This window comes from Engystomops pustulosus, chromosome 3 (genome assembly GCF_040894005.1).
Source record: "Engystomops pustulosus chromosome 3, aEngPut4.maternal, whole genome shotgun sequence".
NCBI classification, from domain to species: domain Eukaryota; kingdom Metazoa; phylum Chordata; class Amphibia; order Anura; family Leptodactylidae; genus Engystomops; species Engystomops pustulosus.
This window is the reverse complement of record NC_092413.1, coordinates 24,184,345-24,205,499: the sequence shown is the minus strand read 5'-3', so window position 1 is coordinate 24,205,499 and position 21,155 is coordinate 24,184,345. Positions and strand designations below refer to the sequence as shown.

At 43.3% G+C, this 21,155-nt stretch overlaps 1 protein-coding gene across 4 annotated transcripts in view; it reads right to left on the bottom strand.

The window, feature by feature from the left end:
* The window catches only part of TTC7A (tetratricopeptide repeat domain 7A), a 265,076-nt gene that overhangs the window by 2,670 nt on the left and 241,251 nt on the right, over positions 1-21,155 (bottom strand). The gene's annotated exons all lie outside the window — the stretch shown is intronic.

Sequence of the window (21,155 nt, the reverse complement as noted above, 5' to 3'; positions counted from 1 at the left end):
GAACGCTGATTTAAACCCCTAAGATGCCATGGTCAACTGGGTCCATGGCATCTTAATGGGTTTATAAAAAACACTCACATCCTGCTCAAGAAGTGGGTCACAGTGGCCTCCTTGATTGTGACAGAACATGGTGCTGTATCAAATTGTTAGGCCCAATGAACACGTAGTACACAACCCTATATTTACGAATGGCAGCTAGCATAGGGCGCCATAGACGTGTATTGTGCCAAGCAAGGTACGGTGAGCACATACGTGTGTCACTGTACCATGTGGTCGCTGGAAAAAAAATACAGCGGGCTCTATCTTTCGCTGGAAATTTAGCTCCCTATGGAAAGAGGAGGGGTGAGGAGTGCTCACACCTCCCCCTGTCCAGCCGGCAGTATGCTATGCCCAGGTTGTGGCCAGGCCGTAGTATACGTTCGTCTGCTTGAGACCTTACTGTGTATTATATCCGAGATCAAGTCCCAGTTGTAAAATAACATTACATCATTTCCTTCTAACAATGTAATAAACAGCAACCAAAAAGTCATATGTAGCCTACAGTGATACCATTAAATTCCTTAACTCACTCCACAAAAGTTAAGCCCCCGTTAACAAAGAAAAATTCATGGCTTTTAGAAAATGGTTTTATTATGGAAAAAAAAAAATATCATTCATCCCCATCAAAAGTTAATGAACCTTAACCAATAAGTTACACCTCACAAAGGTGACACTTAAAAAATACAACTCGTCCCACAAAAGGCAAGCAAAAAATAAAAAAATTGGAAAAAAATAAAGCTTGGTCATTAAGGTGCAAATAGCTCAATCCCTAAGGGGTTAAGCTGCTAAATTCACATGTCATTACCAGCAGAGCTGTTTGGCTGCTGAATAATGAAGGCCGGCTGATACTAGATTACTGGAGGATCCATTTGCAGAGTTAATTAGCTGTGTGTTCTGTATTGATATAAATGTGCAGTCTCCCTGCAATTAGTCCTCCCCTTAAAATGACTCTTAGATTGCCCGAGTATTGTTCATCTTCCGGCCCTGCTTCTCCGCTGCTATAGCAGCCACATGCGTCACTTTGATAAATGTCCCTGTCCGTCTCGGCCATCGTCTATGTCACTGCACCTTGTAATTGAATATGAAGCAATTAGCAATGAATTACTCGACACCAGAATTTTCAGTTTGCTACTTTGTTTTGCTTGTTGATCCGCTTCCAATAATATTCCTAAAAATAGCCACTAGCCAAGATCTGACTCAATGCCAGAGATTTGGGTAAAGGGATCCTGTCTGATAACTTTGTAATCCATTGCCCGAACCCTCACAGATCATGTGGTGGTGATTCGGAAGATCAATTTTGAAGTAATATGCAAATAGTCAAGAAGGTGGAGAGTTCGGCACTGAAGTCAAGCCTAATCAGGACCTTATCTCAATTGTAATTGACCTTCTGTGCCCAGGGACCTCAATAACCAGCCCTCCTGAAGCTGATGGACACTCTGAAGTAAGAAGAGCTTGACTTCAAGAAACTTCTCTTATGTTCCTTCCAATCTAAAGATCTAAGGAACTAGAGGTACCTTTTGTACCTCGGCATATGAAATGAGTTTCAGAATAGGGTTCCTGGAGACAATCAGTCGTGGAGCCAACATCAACCCCAAGACAACAGACCATGGTAGCCTTCAAATAATGTTGTCTTCTTCTGTACCTATAAAGCCTATTATTGTGTTACCCACCAGAGGAGCCCCTGATGGGGCCGTCTGACCCACAATGTATGTGCTGACATGCAGGGGATGTCATTGACAGCTTAGGCTATTATGGGTGCCCAACATTTTAAAGCAATAGGGACACGTCAGCAAGTTAGTGCCTTGCACCAATCATCTTCGATTATTCAATTTTATCAAACCTTGGACTAACCAGTTCCTAATGATTTGTGAAATTGTTTACCGTGTATTATTGATCCCTACTGTTCCTTGACCTTAATCATTGCCTGCCCTAACTTGTATCTGTCTACCTACCTAACCTCAGATGTCAACTTCTCCTCTGTTTATTGATTCTGGTCTCACACTTTGGAAACAGGATCCGCAAACCGCAAACAACTGTAATTAGAGACTACACAAGGAGCATTACCTGGGGATGCCTTGCACAAAAACTCCATAGCCCTACAAAGGGCATTTTAAAGTGAAATGCAGTTGTGACATAGTGGGAGAGATTGACTAAGCAACTTTACTAAAATCCCCATCAAAAAAAGTAAAAAATTTTGAGCCCCCTATAAAAAGTGATTTAGACTTTCCTGAGACTTGTACCGAAAAAGGGAGACATGTCATGAGCCGGTGTGTAAGAAACAATGGGGCACATTTACTAAGGGTTCGAATGCCACATTTTCGTCGGGTTTCGCCGTTTTTTTCCGTTTTGCGGTGAATTGCCACATGTTTTTGGCGAACGCGATCGGATTGTGTCGCATTGGCGCTGGCTCGCATGCCACACAAATAGGGGGCGTGGCCGTCGGACAACCCCTGTCGCAAGATCAGCACTCGCATGCACCGGGAAGAAGAAGGTGAACTCCGGCGCACCTCAGTGGGGGAAGCGACACATGCAGGAAATTCTCGTCGGGGGTTGGTGACGGGACGGGTATGTAAATGTGCCCCAATGTGTGCAACTGCAAGCATTGGAGTGAATGGGGGGCTCTATGTAGAAGTAGAAGGGAGGGTCGGGACTGACATCTCATGAATACACCGGATGGCTCGTCTGCGTGGATCGGACCCATAAGAGCTCATTAGCATACACAGAACTTTGATGAATATGGCTCAGTATAAGATGGTTTAGTCTAACTTTGTTTAACTTTTACACTAAATTCAGATACTTATTGTGCCTTCACCAGTCTATACTTCTGATCCCCCTCAGTAAACAAGAAATTTCGGACTAGCCTATCATATACCACAATGGTCACCCCAACACAGTGATTGGCTTACTGGGCATTTCCTGCATTTGAAGACCGGAACAGGAAGTTGATACAAAACTGGGCAATGGGGCCTAAATTTGAGCCAGGGGGTGGGGGGGTGGGGGCTCAAATTACCTTACTGCCAAAAACTATAGGGCAGATGCATCTAGGTGACCCAGTTAGAGAAGATTAGTGCCACATTTAACACTTTGTTGAGAAATCTGGCGTAGTCTAAGACCCACTCGTAGTTGAGTCCTACTCTGTACTAGTTGGTCTAGTATCTTGTGCCAAAAAGTGGCACATGTCTTAAATTTTTGGCACACAGATTCCGCCCCCTTTTCAGAGACCACACCCCCATTGTCATACTAGTTGGGAAACTGTCAAAAAACAATGTTCGGTAAACGTGGCACAAGGCAATTGAGGTTTGAATGATGTCAGAAGTGGATCAATACATCTCCACTTATGTAATGTAACAGGGGTTGGGAGTGCCCAAAGGTTTGCATAAGTCGATCCTTCATATATACTGTACATTTCACCTTGAAGAAAGTTACTTATAGTACTGGGTCAGTCTTTCCAGTCGTAACCTCATTTGTGCCGAAAACCCTTGATATTCTCAATTCCAGCAATTTACATCACTTTCCTTTCAATTAAGTGCATGTCAAATAAAATCTTTCTTATGAAAATTCAGAGGCAAATGTTTCATCGGCCTTAATTCGAGGCTTTTCACTCTAGGCACAGCGCAGCCGCTTGATTATTTAACAGATAATAATGTCTGCCACTAGATTTAGGGGGAATCGATTAATACGATGGAAATGTGACGCGCATATTAACGCACCTCCTTTGACTCGCTGTCTCCAGACACCTAAGAGAGATGTGACGGCTTTATATGTTTTATTCCAGGCAGATTAATAGGAAATTGGACTAATATGGAAACGGTAACAAAGTCTATGTATTTTTATTGAAGGGATCTATAGAGAAATGTAATGAGGCAAATCTACTAATTATAACTGATGTTTGGGAAAGTAAACTTAAACTACACAGTCAATAGTTTGGACACTTTTGTTTGACTTTACGCTAACTAGTGTTTGGCTTACTTTGTGACAAATTATTGGCCCATCTTGGTTCATCTTAAAGGTGTTGGCCAGGAATTTCTATTGATGGCCATCAAAATCTGATCCCTACTCCAATTAGCTGTCTGGCTTTCTGGCTCCATGATTAGGGCCATACAGCTGAACAGTAGTAGCCATGAGCTAAAACTGCAGCCACAAGTACCATTAAAGTGAATGGGAGTTGTGCCTACAGTCAGGAACATAATCGGTCGTGACGTGAGGAAGGAACTAGGTCACAAGGAATAGGCCCCAGTAGAAAAGGAGGTTTGGGCCATGAGGATACACTATCCCCCCATCTTTAAGACAGCAGAACAGGGCTGGGATTTAACCAGGGGGGGCACTGACTATTGACTGTGGTGGTGGGCACTATGGCTGTTGGCTACTGTGGGGATACTGTGACTATTGGCTATTGTGGGGGCACTGTGACTATTGACTGTTGTGGTAGGCATTATGGCGATTGGCTGCTGTGATCATTGTATACTGTGGGGTCACTATGACTATATGGGTACGGTAGGGGCACTGTTACTATAATGGCTAATAGGGGCCCCTGTTACTGTATTGGCTACTGTGGGGGCATAATAGTGAGCTATAGGGTCCGGCAGAACTGTGTTATGTAGAGACAAGTCATGTCTGGAAGAAGCTGACATGGTGGCTTGGTAGCAGACAATGAAAGAGAACTTCTCCGATCAAAGACGTCATGTATGAGTCACCAGATTTAGAGTAAAGCGTGGAGCCAAATGCTTCTGTGGAGATGAAGCCAAATCCTTACATTTTGTGTAATACATCGAAAGGACACATCAGGGGGATTCCAACGTGTTCTTCCAACGTATGGTACACACGTATCTCTCTGCATGCATATACAGTGGGATACGTCATTCGGGGACCCCGCTAAACTTCCCATAAGGACTGTAATTGACTGCTGCAGATGAACGGGGTGTTCCCCCAGTGTATTACTGTCCCAATATGGACAGTGACATCACTGCGTCCTCCCTCCTGCCGAGCAACATACATGCTCAGCGAGGCTGGGGGGGAGAGATGCAATACGCTGCATCCGTTTCCTATAGCAGTCCATTGACGGAGGCTGCAGGATGAAAAGATGTAGCTTGCTACCTCTTTCCATCCTGCTTTATTTTGGCAAACCGAATTTTAAGTGGCCAGACGGATGCCACAACTATGCCTCCGTTTGCCCCTAATTGTCAATGTATACGCTCAGCATAAGCGTCAGATGCTTTCCTGACGCATGCGCTTAGTGTATACAAAACCTAACGTGAACCCTGCCTAATAATGTATGACACACATGCAATAAAGGGACACGTGGCTGAACACTTATTCGGTGCCCTCTTTTTTTACCGGGTCTGGTAATAACAATAGGTTTGATATATTTCGTCTTTTATTTCTATGAATGGAGGCTTGTACGGCGATGGATTACGCGTGACTTTGTGGATGTATTATTGAATCACGCTGTGATCCGCAGAAACCCTCGGCTCCGGGGAATGTAATCTGCAGTGACAGAAATGACAACCTGCTTTACTTAACGTGAACCACCTCCAGCACATGTAAATCGGTCAAACGCTGGAATGATACCGAGCTAACACGTCTGCTGCGCGTGACAAAGGAAGGAGGCGTAACAATGGCGAACTGACAAGACCTCTCACTGCTGCTGAATCATACACAGGCTTCCTTCTAAAAGGAATCGCGGATCCTTAGTCATCTAGTCTGCGTTGGCTCTTTCTTTGGTGGCTTACATCTTATTACCATTCTGCTCAGCTACTTACCATGATACACTTGTGTCCCTCGCTTGGGACTGCTGGCATTTTTGCTCTTTTTTTTTGTGTTCTATTCTACATATATGATGAGCACAAAAAAACATCATGATATATTAGTAATTTCTTATTTATGATATACCAATATTCCAAATATCAACCCGCAGCTTGTATCGGCCCCTAATGTGACTGATTATATTCTTATATCATCTGATTTTACTTATTTTTGCATAGGTTATTTCGTCAGCCCATGATGGAGTCCATCGTCTTATCAAAATGTAACCTTTGAATCTACAGTGGAATCTACAGAAGATTGTCAAATTATTCAAGGTTTAAGAAGGGGGGGGGTGACATTACAGCCACTTATCCCCAAGGATATGGGATACTCGTCAGATCAATAGGGCTCTGATCTCTGGGATCCCAAGAGATAATTCCTTCTCCTTCTCTAGTTATAAATTCTAGACATGGAAGAACTTACTGGAGATGTGTTGGCAAATATATTTAGCTACAGAAGGACACACAAAATCCTGATATATAGGTTTATAAAACAAAGAGAGTTCTGAATACCACACCCTCACATAGTGATTGACAGTGAGAGTCCTAATTACTCCGCCCACACACAGTGATTGACAGTGAGAGTCTAGATTACTCCGCCCACACACAGTAATTGACGGTGCAAGTCCTGATTATTCCCTCCCCACTCACAGTGAATGACGGTGAGAGTCCTAATTACTCCGCCCACACTGGGTGATTGGCAGAGAAAATCCTAATTACTCCGCCCACATATAGTAATTGACGGTGAAAGTCCTTATTACCCCACCCACATACAGTGATTGACAGCCGGAGTCATAATTACTCCACCCACACACAGTGATTGGCAGTGAGAGTCCTAATTACTCCGCCCACACACTGCTACAGGTAGAGCTGTCAATCACTTTATGTGAGTGGAATTAACATGACTCCTAGCATAAATCACTGTGTATGGACGGAGTTATCAGGACTCTCACTCCTTTGATTAATGTTATGTCACTCCTTTCAATACATGTCATTTATACTGTTGAACAAAATAAAGCTTCAAATCAACCTATTTCACCCTGCTACATCAGTACATCTTAAAATGTCTTTATGTATGACGCAGCACATTCCAGTCCTCCCCCATATGACATCTTGCTGTGGTGTAAAGTAAAACTGCAGACACTTATTTATCGACGGCAAAGTACACACAGGATCGATTATTGAACAAAGGCTTTTTTATCAAAGCGTTTCACACAATGCTGATCATAATGCCCGGAATGGGAGACACGAGCGCAGTCATATATTTCCACACTGCGCTACAAAGGAAGGGTGGGGGTTCTGTACCTATTATATCCTATAAAACCTAAGTGTAGTGTCAGCCTTTCAATTAAACCTTGGACCTTTTGCAGCCTGTGGTTGGGATGAGTGATGCGCCTGAGCCGTCTCCCCTCCCCATGGCCCAGCCACTCGCCATATAAGCTGTATTTATCTGTGACACACTAATGTGACTTCTACACTCTGCCATCTGTCAGCAGTTGTCTATTTACATGACAGGAACCACTTGTAATTACATCTTCCTTAACAGTATCTCTTCTACATCGCTGCCTTTCATTTGTGTTCATTGAACTACACGTCCCTTTGGTGATTAGAGAATCTGATGAAACATTGGGTGATGTCACATATTATTTTACCTATGGGCGAATTGATGATGAGGAGGGGGGGGCCCAAAGACGAATCCATTCTAATACAACCAATGGCAATACACTTTTATCATAGGATGGAAAATCTTTGGGGTTTTAATAAAATATGGATAGGAACAAAATAGGTTCCATTGCCTCCCAACAAACCCTTCATCACAGAAGGGGAGATGGTATAATAAACGTCATATGTGAAGATAAAAGGATATTAGTAAAATTGTCGAAAATGGAAACCTGAAAATAACAGAATGTTATACACTGATACTTTTGTTGCTGTGGTTCAGACGCCATCAAATCCCCATTACACTTCACTTCCTGTTATCTCTCGGCACACAATTACTATCTGACAATACTGCCCAGTGATTGGCTGATTGGCCTCCCCTACTGCTTCCTGTGGGTAACGCCCAGGAAGTCGTGTGCAGCAGGAAGCTGAGCAGTTGGAGAGGAAAGGGAGAGGAAAAATGTGCCAGAATTCTGATGTCATTTGTGCCAAAATAACTGTCTAAGATTTTTTCACATAATTTACAGATTTTTTAGAGGCTAGTATTAAAAGGGGAGTGGCCTGGGTGTGACGGCCGCCAAAGTTGGGTTTAAAAATGTGCTGAATTTTGGCGTATTTTCTGATGTAATACTAATGCAAGTAACACCAGATGTAGAAATAGAATAGAGAGTCCTATCATGTGAGACTGTCTAGCCTCACTGTCTAGTGCACTGTTTTAGTTTGCCCTATCCCCACCTTTAAAATTTTACCCACCTGCTCCATGATGATTGGAGAATGCATGATTGTCTTCTAGAAGGATGCTCCCACAGCCTGACATAGGGCTCCCCCAGGATTTTATATAGTGAAACAGAAAAACTAAGATACCCATGGGGACAGATTCCTCATATGACAAACATATTCTGATGGGGACTATAGCGATACTATTCAGATTTCCTGGATTTTGCTTGATGAAAAACTCCTACAATTTGTACATAGACCAAGATTGGTCATGACTACCCCTAAAGGAGACCTTAGTCTTAGCGTCTTAACGAGAGGAGACCGACGGATCCCTTCAAGTCAGAAAGGAACCTTATAAGTGACAATTTCAATATGGAAGCATTTGCAATGCAGTGCTAATCCAAGGACTACAGGGGGGGGGCAAATAGTGGAGCAGCATCTACAACAAGTCCATGTTATCCCCCTATTACCTATGTGAAGGGAGGCAACGTAACAGAGCACAGAGGGGTAAGAAAACTATAATGACGCTTCCTGTGACTTTGCCTCAGCCCATCAGTGGATACGAACCCTGACACTAGGAAATCTGTTCCCTGGTGGATTGCATCTGATTGTCCCCAGCCTCTCCCGTGGTGTAATTGGATTACTCACAAAAAGGACGGGGACCATTGTGATTACAGAGCTACATTATGGAGTTACTGTACATGATACTCTTTTCTTGGCTCACCTACCTGCATTCCCTTCTATTACTATTGGAAACAAATTCCGACTGATTTTTCCATGGAAAAAATTATTCTGATTATAGCTTAAATTTCTTTGCCTTATATGTGAAAGGTCGTTAGATTGCGGCCCCATCTCATTGATGCTCATATCACGTATATGTAAGTCTTTCGGACGGAATAGTGGCTTCTGCTATCCAGATGTAGCAGAGCTGAGTGCGGCATGTGCTACTGCGGGTTTGCAAACTAACACAAACTCTGCTACCTCATAGTGTTAGTAAGTGAGACTTTGCCAATTGGGGCCACCTTACAGGCGTGTGGAGATTTATAGCCATTGATGCTCCACTAGGGTTCAAAGACAAATTCAGCTCAGCTACATCTGCATTATCAACACAGTGCACCCCAAAATGACCTAAATGTGCCTCCATACATTATCTTATCCACCCCATATGTTTCCTTACTGGGGAGCTTTGTGCTGACTCTAGTTCCCTGTACTGATGTTCCAGAGAATAAACACGGCTGGATTTCCCATTAGATATACAAGAGATGTGTTAGAAGGTGGTTTTCCATCATCGACCACAGGCAGAAGCTAGATTGACAGCATAGTCTACATGAATTACAGCGTAATTACACAGCGGGTACAAAAGTTCAGCGTTTTCAAGTGCTACACGATTCATTTTAGCAACCATAGGCATTAAATACAGACATGGCAGAGTTAAAGGGGTATTACTACATAACATTGCTAGGGTCAGGCAACGTTTTATTATTGTTCAGTCCTAAACTCTGTCCCCCCCAACCATTCTGAGAATAATATACATCTACCTAGTCAGCTTTGCTGTGTAGACTAAGACAGAATCAGCAGAGATCACAATGGCAGCGCTATTGTTCTGTTGTGGCCTATTCACAATAGCATATTTGTTGCTCAAATTATACTACTGAAAATCAGTTCCTTTCAGTTCCTGTTACTGTAACTAATTCTTAAAAGGTTTGGTTGATTTAATACAAATCCTTTGCAAAGGTGATGTAAAGAAGATCTACCAGGAAAATCCATCATGACAAATCAGGAATACTTACTCATAGATCAAGGCACCATGATGGTGGTAATGTTATATGTGTTATCCATGTCCTCCTTCCTTCTAAAATCTACTTTTAGAATTATGCTAATGAGCCAGAGGGCCCCTAGGGGGCATTACCAGAGCAGGGGCGGATAAGACTGCCATGGGCTCTGGGCTGATTGAATATCATAGCCCCTACAAGTCTGGAATCACTTCCTACATTTGGTACTAGAATCAGCTTCTCAGGGACTGGATGATGTGTCCCTACTGCCTGCTCTAAATCTGCAATTTCAGGACTGTTGGAGGACCTTAAAGGTCCTGCAATGTCTCTTGTATACATGTCTATTGAGAGCAGGAACAGATGTACAAGGATTTCATGAGTGAAGGTCCTTCTCAGTATAAAATATGGTGCATGGTCTCGGTGTCCATGGGCCCTTTAGAAGGCTTGGGCCCCAGGCTACCGCCCAAACTGCCTGTTTTATGATTCACTCCTATACCAGAGCCTCTCTGTGCTGCAGCTTCACAGGCTGCTACACTTTCTCATACTCATGGGAAGAGAAAGATCCTTCACAGAGTAACAGCGTTTTAAATTACAGCACGGAGCACATTTACAATGGGGTGCTACGTTAAGTACTACAGGGGGGAAATAGTCTAACAACATCCAAAACAAGTATATTGTATCCCCCTATCCTTGTATCCTATGTGTAGGGAACATAAAAAAGGAGCCCCACTGTGCTGTTGATTTTAGAAGGCAGAAGACCATGGATAACACATATAAGAAGATTATCACAGTCACGGTGCCTGGATCTATGAGTAATGTCCCCCTGGTTTATCATGATGGATTTTGCTGGCAGATTTCCTTTGAGATTGACGGGGCCCAACACCTTGCCCCCGATCAGCTGATAAGCGCCCCCATGGAATTGGAGGCCAATGTCAACATGTTCCTCAATCACTCGACCTGTGTGCAGCTGCATACCAACCCGAGTCAATCATAGGCTTTCCAGGACCATAACTGTCCAGGACAATGGATAGGAGAAAATCTTAGAGAAATACATTTTGAGTCATCTATGCTTTAAGAATTTGTGAATGGCTGTCAGGTAATATTTGCATGTATAGTGCTGGTCCCCAAGAGTGGACTTTTACTGGTGGCCCTAGGCCACTCTAGGTGATTTGCCCCATGTTTAGCCATTTTAACTAAGAAAACCCCTTTAAAATGTACAGTAACTCAATAATGTTCATTAATGGCCGTGTAATTCTAGATTTCCCCTGTAGTGGCAGACTAGATGTTTTGAAGCTAGACCTGTAGCAAGGCCTGGCTTAAATCCAAACGGGGTGTGAGTTCATTCGACCGCCCCTTTAAATTGGTTCAGTTGCAATCCAGGCCGATCATATAACAGGCCACACTCGCCAGTAGCCTCTTGCTGATATTTATAGGACGCGGATACTATGACAAGCCGCGTAATGTTTTGTTCCCTGCCCTGCGAGATTATATATAATGAGTAGTTTTCTCCACGTAATTGGTAATAATCATTATTCACTGAACTATAATAAGTATTAATACAATTTGTACTCGGCACAGGAAACGTACATTCAGGGCTGGAAATAAGTGTAATTTCTACGGCTCGTACGGTGGATCGTACTGCGGGGGGGGGGGAGGGGGGGCGGGTTATTATCTATTGTAGCTAATAAAATAACAGGCCTCCTTTTTCATCTCTTCTGAGGAATGTCACTTAGATGTTCAGATGTACTGTCGGAAACGTCTAAAAAGCTGGAAGCCATTAGGGGGCACATGTCAGACAAAGAGTCATTCATTTACAGCCTCTTCTCTCTGATCTGGGAAACCGAATTGATGGGAGGTTAAAAAATACCATTAGCAGTTCAAGTCACTGTGTTAGATCTCTCCTTGTTAGTGGTCTTAATATGACTTATCCTTCCTCGTCTCGTCTTCCCCTCATGAGTGAAGCCTTTTTTCATGTTTTTTTTAAGATTTTTTTTTTTTTTAATCGAAACTCTATTGTTTAACCAGTTTCACTGCCTTCTAGTATAAGAAATGATGTCAAAAGTACTAAGTGGGAAATTGTTAGGAATACGATTGAGCCAATTTTGCCGTTTGATGCCTTATTTTTCTCAAAATATGGTCATCTCTAAATCAGATGACATCACTTCCTGTCTCAGTGACCACAGAGCGTTGTCTTCGCCTCGTCTTCTTAACAGGGTGGTCACTGACTATTGTCTGGCAGAGATCAGGGCGAAGAGGCTTCACTGATGCAGCTAGATGCAGTGGTGGAAGGGGGCACCAGTTTTGGGGTAAGTTGGCACATTTCTATAGGTTATTGTTGAAAATACCAATTTGCATTGGATTATTTGTGCAAATGTATTAAAGGGAATCTGTTGCGTTGTTCAAGACAACTAAACCCTAGCATGGTGTTTAACCCTAAGGTTAAAGGGAACCCGTCAGCAGAATTAGACCTAATAAACCACTACCAGGATGTTGCCAAACAGCTGAACACCTCCCAGATTGTGTTTCTTTCATGACCCAGTGTGGTGGAATCATCCAAAAAAAACCATTAAAGTGAAATGTAAACTGGCTGTATAAAGTCGAGGAGGCAGAGATTTTAACATTGAAGTTCAGCTCCCTCTTCCTCAGAACGTCCCATACACTGTAATTGATGGTCCTGCATCCAGTTAGATATCACTAACCAGATCTCCTGAAGTCATAATGTCAATCACAGAGGTGGAGGCTTTCAGAGCTCCACACCTTGACTTTATACAACTTTCCACCTCCTTGACTTTATACAACCAATTTACATATCACTTCAAAGTTGATTATCTGGATGATGCTACCACAATGGGCAATGGTCCATTCACTTAAATCCACTACAACCCTCCAATGGGAAGACCCAAAGCAACTTTCACCTTGGTTGTTAGTTGAATTGAATGATACCTATACGGCAAATGTGGTTAGCCTAGCTATACCACACCTTCTCACCACTGCAGTTGTGCATTGTTAAGGAGCACAGGGCTTGAAACCCTTATTCAAGCAATCAGTGGTGGCCCCATAGCAATCAAACATTTCTCACCTATCCTGTGGATTAAGAAAAAATGTCTACATTATTTAAGAACTTATTGAAGTTATTACTGAAATAACCTTTAAAGCAACCCCCTCCCAGGCTCCTAAGGCCTACACTTGCCTGGGCCGTAACCTGGCCATGCATACAGCCATATGCAGGAGAGTAGAGGAGCTCCCCTACACAGAGAAGCGACCGACTGGCGTGGTAACAATCTGCACCGTGATCGGGCGCCATAGGTGATATAGGTCTCCATATCGTTTTTGTGGAATGGGCCTAAAATGGGTGCTGACATTTTTAGTGATACTTTATGTTAGTAACAGACAGCTCTCCTGTGTTATTATAGTTTAAGTCAGGGAAGGGGGTGTGTATGTCTGACTTAAAAGCAATTCCTCTTATGTAGGGAGTGGCCATTAGAGGAGATAATCAACGTTGAAAGTCAATAAAGCAACAGTTATTTGGCCATAAAGCCTAAAAGACATATGTATAAACAATTTCGCCCTCTGTTTGGAAGTTCCCCTTTAAAAAACCCAAATTTACTTGTCTACATGTCTACATTTACTAAATGTCTGCATATTTACTGCCACTCCTCACTCAAGTTCAGGTCTGGATGGACAAGAAGAAACTCTGCACAATCCAGATCCACAGAAATGTAATAATATAATTTTTTAGCCAGACAATGATGCCACATCAGGCAGTCTCCATGTCTCCTCACTGTCATGACTAAAGAGATAAATGAAGCTAAAGAAAAACAAATGTAGAACAACAAACATCTAAATTAATGAACATATTTTATCAGGACTAAACTAAAGACCCAAACATGAACATATTACTGATAACAATCTTCAACAGGGTAAGTACAAGACCCAAAAGGGTTATATTTATATTTTACCAAACTGATAAAGCTCACAGCAGGTCATGTGGCCCCGGCTAGCAGTCACACCTCTCCGACCATTGATATGGGGTTGGTTATGACAGTAATGACTGCACAGCCTCCCCCAGAACCCAACAGCAGAACACGGGACATCACAGGAAGTCCTGAGTCCTGCTGCCCAGGGGTCATGTGACTCACGGCTCAAAGGAGAAGTCAAAATTTGCTATAAGTGGCCAACCTCTTTTTTATGTGATTTTATGAGGAATTTGGCATTACCTAAAACATAACAAAAGATGTAAGGTTTGTTGGAGTACCCTGGAAATAAAAACCCTTCCTAGGAAGATGTAACAAAATTTTAATTTAGTTTTTTAACTAAAACACTGCACAATTGTGAATGGATCACGTAAACGTCCCAAGGATTAGCCAACAATTTTGTAGATGCAACATGTATATATAATGCATGTTATACTTTAATCTTCTAATGAAAAATGCATAATGTACATTACATGCAATAGTAAGATGGTAAAGAAACCATAGGTGTGCTGTCCAGGCAGAGGATATTATGTAGGTACAGGCTGTAAGATGCAATGACTATACAATGCCCTACCAGTGTGGTGTATACAGAGATACATGGCTGATAGTGAAGGAGCAGCCACATTCATTATACAGGACATCACCCGGGGAGGTACGAGAGCTGCAGCTGTAGACAGGGAGGGATATTTCTGCTGCAATATGACAGAGATGCAGACAGGGAGGGATCCTTAGGTGCTGCTGGATTTATGTATTACGGGGCGACTCTGGTTATGTTCAGTCACTGCAGTGCGAACGCTCCTATACCGCAACGGACAAGAGCGACCTGTCCGCTCCATGTCACCACCTACCATTATACTCAGACATTACCAATTACACATCATGACCGCCGAGCTCATAATCCGCTCAGGGAGATGGATGATACAGACACAGCAGCTGTACAGTGCAACATAATCACATCACTAAAGGAATACGGACAATTTCGGAAAAAAAATCTTCACTCTTCTTCTAGTTGCTGCTAGATGGGGTGTTTTTCAATTCGTAAAGGGAGTCACCCCAAAAGTGAAACAATCCTTATTTAAGATATATGTTTCCTGCTCATGTAATTCTGCAGAAATGTTTGTTATTATACTTATGCAAATTAGCATCTCAGTGCACCATGGGTGTGGCCACATCTGTCGGTGCACTAGTTTTACTGGCTAGTAAAGGTAAAAATGGTGCACTAGTACATTTATCAGAGCATTTGTGATAGGTTTATGACTGACAAAGGTCTTGTCGTTGGGAAATCCAAAATGTGCTACAATTGGGGTCCTTAGGTCCAGTTCATCCTCATTATAAGCCTTTGGCATGCACAGTGCTCCTAGTTTCAGGACATACATAGACAGCTCAGTGCAGTAAATGCCCCCTTATCCCGAACCCTTTGGGTAGTGATGCCAGTCTTCAGGTTGGCCAGCTGAATTACCACAGGCACACCAGAAGAAATTATTCGTCCTGCCGTTCAGTTACACAGCAAAGGTCACATAACGAAAAAGCACTAATCCATAATCCATCAAAACCTTAAATAGTAATAAAAACCATCAGTAAATTCTAGTGTTCAGCCACAGATGGGCCCCCCCGCCGAGCTCCATTATTATGTCAGAACCCTGGCCCACCTGAGGCATTACTAACAGAGAATACAGCAAATGTCAGGTCTTTATAGCAGCTTGTCTGTATTATTACTACACACTGTGAATAATATGAACGTGTACCTCTCCCCCTCATACCAGGCCGCTAAAAATAGAAAAGAGTTGTACTGCGCTCCGCCATAGAAATGAGTTAACAGAAAATGTACGGCTACAGACTTTTATTGTATTGTATGTATCTTAACAACATTAGGACCAAAGGACCTTGGCCCCGAAGCAAAGGTCTCCAATCTCTTTCCATGCAGTTTGTTTTTATCAAAAATGTCTGAGAACAAAACTGTTCTAGTTGTACACGACAACCAATCAGGGCTCAGCTTTCATTTTCCATCAGCAGTTTATAAAATGAAAGCTGAGCTCTGATTGCTTGCAATGAGAAACTAGAACAGTTTTACCTCAGATTGTACCGATAAATCTTCCTCAAATTGACGCCCATTACGTGGCAAATACTGGTTCACGCTGTGTAGTAACTGTGATAAATGAAATATATATGTAGGATGAACCAAGAATATAGGCCTCATTTACAACCCAAGTGTAAATCTCGCCTTGTTGGCTATAGCAACCAATCACATTGCAGCTTTCATTTCTTTAGAGCAGTTGGCAAAATAAAAACAGTGCTGTGATTGGATGCTTCGGGCAGCAATTTTTTACGAAATGGGGGAAAAAGTGTCCGAATACAGGAGATTTATTACATATTTTATTACATGTGTAACATCTTGCCTCGTCGGCTATAGCAAACCAATCACATTGCAGCTTTCATTTCTTTAGAGCAGCAAAATAAAAACAGTGCAGTAATTGGATGCTTGTCGCAGCAATTTTTTACTAAATAGGGTAAAATGTCAGAATATGGGAGATTTATTATATATTTGTCAAAATTTGGCAGTGATATAAAGCCCGCCAGATTTAGATTTCGGCTACATTAACACTGCCGTTGTCCGCCTGTACCGTACCATAGCGGGCAACGGCAGTACACAGGGAGGAGTTATGGCGCACGGCATGTCCTATCGTTTTCCGGGGTACGGAGCGGTACAGTGCCGCTCCTGTAGGGTGCTGTGCGCCCATTGCCGTCTATGGGGGACGTATATCGGCCGTATATACGTCCCCCATACGGTAGTGTGGCCCGAATGCGCCATACCTGACCATGGTTTGTGCCAGCATTGCAACTCTTTTCCATTCATCCCCGGTAAGTTGCAATACCGGTACAAACCATGATCAGGTGTGGTCAGTTTTGGAAGAAAGCAGCCATGTTTTACAAAGTCTGGACAATCCCTTAAAGTTTTTCACTATATATCTCATCTTTTTTTTATTCTTCATGAACCAGGAGGCTCTGGATCATGATTTATAGGAATTTATGGTGTGGCAGACAGATGGGATCAGTAATTCTGCAATCTATAGGCGACTTCACCTCGTTACCGGGTCCTTGCACTAGTCACAGTTTTAACTGTGTAACCTCATCTCCTGAATGCAATTGTATATGTGTCTTCTAAAGGGAATTGTTCTGTTCTTGAACACCTGGTGTGCTCAGCCTGGAGGGCCTGGCTTGTGTCGCCAGTGTGCATGCACCACATTAGAGCGGAGGAGATGCACAACATTAATAGAACTGAACCTGACCATCTCTCCAGAAGACAAATGACCTCCATTGTCCAGAATATTCACATACAAATGGCTTTTTCCTTTGTGGAGCCCAGTCCCTTATTGTCGAGTTGAAATATGAGCAATAAGAGAAAGTATGACTGCACCGTGACGATAGCATATAATAAAATGATCATAAAAACGTTTAAAAAAAAATAAAAATATCCTTTAAAAAGACATCTACCACCAGGATTAAGGATTTTCAACCAAGCACACTTACATAGTGATTTGTGCCCCCTCTGCCAGGACCTGTTCTTCTTTGTGTTTCTTATGCCCTTGTTTTTAAGAAAAAAGGCTTTATGCAAATGAACCAGAGGAGCTCCAGGCTCCATTAACACCTCTGGAGCCCGAAGCTCCTCAGGCTCATTAACATCATTTTTAAAACCTTTTATGGTAAGAACCAGGGAATAAGAAGCTAAAAGAAGAGCAGATCCTGCCAGAGGGGGCACAAACCACTATGTAAGTGTGCTTGGTTTACAATACTTGATTTTGGTGGTCCTTAAACTTTATCGATAGTATTATTTGCTTAAAGGGGTTGTTCAGTTACAACAGGATAGAGGATAACTTGCCGATTTGGTGGAGGTACCAGTGGTGCGACACGCACAGATCACTAGAACGGGGGTTTGTTGTACCCCAAATCATTAGAGTGGAAGATCAAGCATGCCCGCTGATGGTCAATTCACTGTCTATAGTAGTAAGTACTCTGCGATATCCATAAGCCCCTTTCAGATGACTAGAGAGGAAGGTATATTAGCGAGCAGTCTCGCTATTCATTTGGGGGTACAACGGACTCCTGTTCTCATGATCTGTGGGAGAACCACCACTGGGATCCCCCCGAAAACCAAGTTTTCCACTATCCAGCTGACAACCCATTTAAAAGTATATTCATATCACATCCATTAATGAGCAAGTTATGCTAAGGAGTTTCTAAAGCTCACATTCACATCTATGACAGTTACAATGACAGCCCAAAGCACCCGCTCACCTGTTACCATCCCCCCTGACTTTGTGGCCAGGAAGTATATTCTTTATTCCGATAACAGCAGTGACTGGTTAAAATGGTAATATCCCTTTAACAACCCATACTAAAAATGATAACATTCTTCTTCCTGAATTTGCAACCTCACAAAAAAGCAATCAAAAGGGTGCACGTGCTCCAAAATACTGCCAATAAAACTTCATCCTGCAAAAAACAAGTCCCCAAGAAGATCTAAAATTTAACAAAGTTATAGCTCCCAGAAAAATGAAAAAGGAGAGACTGCGATCCTAGATAGCTACAACCTCATGGGGCCTTGAATAAGAAGGTTTGGTGCTGTATTTGTGTACTAAACTGGGTTTTGGCGCTGCATTTACATACTGAGCAGTGTAAGTGGTACCTGGTTTTCATCAGAGCCTGATGCAAAGCAGGTTGGACTTGTTGCGGCGTGGTATCACGCGGTTGCGGCGTGGTATCCGCGGCGTGGTATCCGCGGTGGTGGCCAAGGCGAAGTACAGAAACATAAGACAAACTCGTGGTCAGGGACAGGCAGGAGGTCAAGACAGGCAGCACAGGCCCGGAGTTGGGGACGTAGCGGAAGGTCAGGACAGGCAGCACGGGATCAGAGGGTCACAACGGGAATTCAGAAATACAGCAAATCGCATGAAATACCTTTCTCAGAGGCACTAGGCACAAAGATCCGGTGGGAAATGCTGGGAGAGGTCAGCTTTTATCCAGTTTCCTGGAAATGGCCAGCACTAATCAGTGGGGCACTGGCCCTTTACTGGCATGCGTGCCCTAGGAGGCATCCGCGCATCGGGCTGAAGGAGCAGGAACTTGGATTGGTAAGGCAGGTAGGGGAGCTGGGGACCGCAGAGTGGCACAAGTGTGCCCGCAACCCGGAACTTGGGTTGCGGGGGCACCCGTGACACTGGGCCTGTATTTATGGTATGATCTTGGTTCCGGTACTGTATTTAACTTAATTCTGTTGTTTATTACCTTTTGGATCTATGCAGTTAAAAGAACATTCTTGTATTTTTTGGGGTGCTAAATAGGTTGTTTCTGTCTATATATGAGAGCATATAGATTTATAATTAAATGGCCTGTGCAGGTAAGTTTTAAAAATTTGAATCCCACTTCTGCTTGTACCCCAAGTGAATGGACCAGCTTGTGGCATGTACTCCATCCGTCTAATAGGATTGGATGAAGTCTTTGTGCATGTGCGACCAGCATGTGGATATAATTGGGGGGACCAGGGACCCCTGTTGTGTTGATCAGAGAGAATGCCCTCACTTATAAGCAAGTTATACCCTTCCCTGCGACTGGATAACCCCTTCAATAACAGGAAAAGCTTCACCTTTGTTAAAAGTTCTGAGTAAAACAAAAGTTACCTGAATATACACTGTTTAGGGAGGGGGTTGCAGCTGGGGAATGAGAGTAGTTTTGCTCATCTTTGGTAAGCAACAACAGGAGAGAAACGTCAATTATTTCCCTGATAAGTATCTTGCTCCGCGCTGCTTATCCTGCATTACTGTCAGCGATGTGATAGCTCAGACACTTACATGGTGCTTATCAAGGATAGGAAGTCTGTGTCGCTTCCACCAAGGAATATGCCCCAGGTGCAAGGCAGCATTATCAAGAGGAATAGCAATGCAGATGAAATTCTCTCTGTGCCCGAGCCAATTTGCAGAGACTTTCCTCATTTACAAGGTTCTGCGTTATCAGTGCTATTTTACCCTGTGATAGGCGGATTTCATCATCGGCCCGCTATGGCTCTTTGGAACTATTTCAAAGTATTATAAAGATGCGGATTGAGTTTACCGGGGGATAAGGAAAATATATGCTCCTGCCATAACGCTACGTGCGTGCTGCCGTTAAAGGGATGGATTAGATGTAGTTGGATCTAACTCTACTTTTGAAAATGGTTCATGTGGAAAATAAAAAAAAATTACTTGACTCCAGAGTTCCCATTAGCCAAAGGGATTTCGTGCAAAGGGTTAAATGGTTTGATCTACAATAAGAAATATAAATAGGGGATAGAAAATGGATCCCCCACTCCATCATACTACACCAAACATGAGGAGAGCTGACCCATCCTCTATATACTACACCACACAGGAGGAGAGCTGACACATCCTCTATATACTACACCACACTGGAGGAGAGCTGACACATCCTCTATATACTACACCACACAGGAGGAGAGCTGACACATCCTCTATATACTACACCACACAGGAGGAGAGCTGACACATCGGGGCAAATTTACTTACCCGGTCCATTCGCGTTCCAGCGGCGGCTTCTCCGCTCTGGATTCGGGTCCGGCCGGGATTTAATAAGGTAGTTCTTCCGCCGTCCACCAGGTGGCGCTGCTGCGCTGAAAGTAAACTCATCGCGCCGGAATGCACCGAGCTGGACCAGGTGAAGGTAAGCGGTCCTTATGCGACACATTTTCGGTTTTTAAATGCGGCGGTTTTTCCGAATACGTCGGGTTTTCGTTTGGCCACGCCCCCCGATTTCCGTCGCGCGCATGCCAGCGCCGATGCGCCACAATCCGATCGCGTGCGCCAAAATCCCGGGGCAATTTAAGTACAAGCGGCGCAAAACGGAAATATTCGGGTAACACGTCGGGAAAACGCGAATCGGGCCCTTAATAAATGACCCCCATCCTCTATATACTACACCACACAGGAGGAGAGCTGACCCATCCTCTATATACTACACCACACAGGAGACACATCCTCTATATACTACACCACACAGGAGGAGAGCTGACACATCCTCTATATACTACACCACACAGGAGGAGAGCTGACACATCCTCTACATACTACACCACACAGGAAGACAGCTGACACATCCTCTATATATTACACCACACAGGAGAGCTGACACATCCTCTATATACT